The sequence below is a fragment of the Pyxicephalus adspersus genome, chromosome 4 (genome assembly GCF_032062135.1).
Source record: "Pyxicephalus adspersus chromosome 4, UCB_Pads_2.0, whole genome shotgun sequence".
In the NCBI taxonomy this organism is placed as follows: Eukaryota; Metazoa; Chordata; class Amphibia; order Anura; family Pyxicephalidae; genus Pyxicephalus; species Pyxicephalus adspersus.
This window is the reverse complement of record NC_092861.1, coordinates 14146002-14148910: the sequence shown is the minus strand read 5'-3', so window position 1 is coordinate 14148910 and position 2909 is coordinate 14146002. Positions and strand designations below refer to the sequence as shown.

Below are 2909 nucleotides of genomic sequence, written 5' to 3'. Positions count from 1 at the left end.
TTCCTGCAGCATGACTATGTCTCCTGGTTGAGTATCAATGAAACTGAGTACAGTCTGCCTTCTGACAGGGTCTCTTCTGCTCCTAACATTGATGGAAAAGATTGATATCTTAGCCATAATGATTCGGAGAAAAGTGACGCTTCAGTCGGAGACTGTACGACTTGCACCAAGAGGAGGGCAGCTCCCTTCTCCTCAATCATTTCCCATAACGCACTGTCCTCCTCCGTGGGGTGGGGGGGTAATAAGCTGGGGTCGTGGGGTATGGTGTCTAGATACTCGACGACCTTGGCGAGGTCCTCGGTGATCTGGGTGGGGTGGAGAAGGAGTTTCCTCCTCCTTGGCCTGCCTCTTTAGGGACAATTCTTTGTCCGGGACAGGGCTCTGGGGGAGTTTCCTCTTTCCCCTCGTGAGGGCACCTGAGGTGTCCATCTCGGGAGGAGGAAGGGAGGGGAATGCCACTTCTGAGGAGAGGTCAGGGGGTGGTGGTGTTGGGGGTTGTGGGTGTTGGGTCTGTGGTGTGGTGTTGGGTTGGGGGGTGGGGCGGCTGGGGAAGGGGTTTGGGTTTCTGGGGTGGTGGTGGACTGTGGGTCCGCCGGTTGGGGGGGAGCTTGTTGCTCCGGGTTGGGTTTGTGGGGTCTGGGTTGGTGGAGGGGAGGATTGGGGTTGGGGGGGTTGGTATCGGGGCAGGGCTTGCAGGGTTGGGGTTTTGGAACCAGGTCCAGTGGACCTGGGGGAGGTTTTTGGCATTCTTGGGGCATTCCCGGTATAGGTGGTCTTTTCCCCCGCAGAGGTTGCAGACCTTAGTCCGAGGACAGTCCTTGGACTCGTGCCCTTTGACAGGGCAGAGTCTACAGAACACTGCGGGGCAGTCCTTATCTACGTGGCCTTCTGCTCCGCACCTTCTGCAGGTCCGGGGCATGTCCTCGTAGTGGAGGATTCCGGGGCATGGGCCGAGGTTGATGCACTGGTGCAAGTGCAGGAGGTCCCCCGTGGTGGGGTCTCTCCTAAGCTTACATGTGAGGGTCCGCTTCCACTCCAGAAGCTGTTGGCGTCCAGGATCCGGGTTGGCGCTCTCAGCACTGTGCAGAACCTCTTCAGGTACGTGGCGATGTCTTGTCCTGGGATGTGAGGGCTGCGCATGGACACCGTGACTCTTCTTTCCTCCCGTTGAATGGGCGAGTTGGCAACAAAGTTGCCGAAAGGAGATCCGGGTTCTGCCGCCTTCACTTTCTCCCAATATCTTCTGCACACTTGTAGGGACACAAATGTGATGTAGAAGATTCCTCTTATGAAGGCCTGGATGGAGAGGGTCTCCGCCTTGGAGAATCCTTGGTCGATGACCATCTTCCTTCCGAAAACCTCTGCTGTCATATCCAGGACCCTTCCGTTCACCTCCTTTAGTTGGAGGACGACCGTCTGCTTCATCCAGGGTTCCAGGGCTGGAACCCCCTTTGCTGTCTGGCGTCTTCCGCTTGCCTCTGCTCCTGCAGCTAGGGCTGGTCTAGTGGAGGGTCTTTCTTCCTGCACCCGGCTGGCTTGGGCCTGTTCCAGGTGCTTTTTCTTTTCCTGTTGCTTCTTGGGGGGCCATCTTCGCCTTGGTCTCAGACACCTCGGGCTGCGGCTTCGGCTTTGCCTAAGGGCAAAGGCAGATTTTTTTAAGAAAATCAAGTCAAAACCCTCAGCTCAGCCAAAGGGCAAACTTGTATTCATCATCATAAAAAATTTTTAAAAGAATTTTCATTTAGCCAAATAATGAAACCTCAGCATAAAAAAACATAACAGTCGAGAAAACTAGACAAAATTATGCTACCTCTCCCCTACACCCAATCCCAAAATTGATGACAGCTCTTATTCAATATCAAGAAGAATATTCCACATTGGAATATTCCACAAACTTTTTGCTCTTTTCTGGCCCGTCCTCTTCTTATCCCTCAAATAAAAGGGGATCATTTCAGCTATTGCCAATTTACAAACTTCAATCTCATCCAGCTCATCTTGTTTAAAGATCCAGACTTTTCTACTCTTCCAGATAGCCATCTTGATACAATTAATGGCAATCCAAAAGACCTCCGCATGGTCACTGTCTTTAGGGCCTCCCATGCCATACAAGATCACTTCATGGGTCAAGGACCAAGCTCCGGTTAAGGCTTTTAAAATAACTCCGCAGATCTTTCATACCCTTTGAGCAAAAGCACAATTCCAGAATACATGGAAGGTTGTCTCTGCATTGTCACATCCTTTCCTAGGGCATCAAGGATTTTGCCCCATCCTTCTCTCATATTGAAAGGCTCTCGTTGGCACACAATCATGGACTATCTGCCATGACAGATCTTTTAACTCATTTGATAAGGCAGGGGAATTAACCTTCATCCAAATACCCGCTGACACTTCCAAGTAATTCAGTACCCTACACAGCATCTTGTCGGCTTCGTTTGCTCGCTTAATTTTCCGAGGATCCAGCAATATTTCCAGATCATACGGCTCAAGGTCAAAAAATCTAATTATGTTGTCATCGAAAAAACAATGAGCAGGCGGTGTTAAGCATCATGGCCGATTTCCTCTTCTGTCCACCCAGCCTCTCTTCTGGAAACGATATATGATTGGCTATTGCAGAAAAAAGACCAATCGTAATCCTCTGTCCGTGTTTTCTGTAAACAGCGAAGAAAAGGATCCACAAATGCTCCTTCAAGTCAGGCACACCTTTTACCTCCTTTCTCCAAGGGTCTCTGCAAAACAGTCCTTTTCAATTTTTCTGCAATATTTTGGGTAAACGTTGTAATATTCTTTCATTCGGGGGATACACTAGTCCCAAAAACGTCATGACAGGCAGAAGGACACTCTTGATAATCAGAACCTTTCCTGTGAACGACAATTTCCTCAGATTCCAAAAATCAACTTTCTTTTGCGTC

The 2909-nt window shown here is 49.9% G+C and overlaps 1 pseudogene; it reads right to left on the bottom strand.

Annotated features, from left to right (window-relative positions):
* Positions 1 to 472: 472 nt before the first annotated feature.
* LOC140329693 (uncharacterized) lies at positions 473 to 2309 on the bottom strand (annotated as a pseudogene).
* Positions 2310 to 2909: the final 600 nt, after the last annotated feature.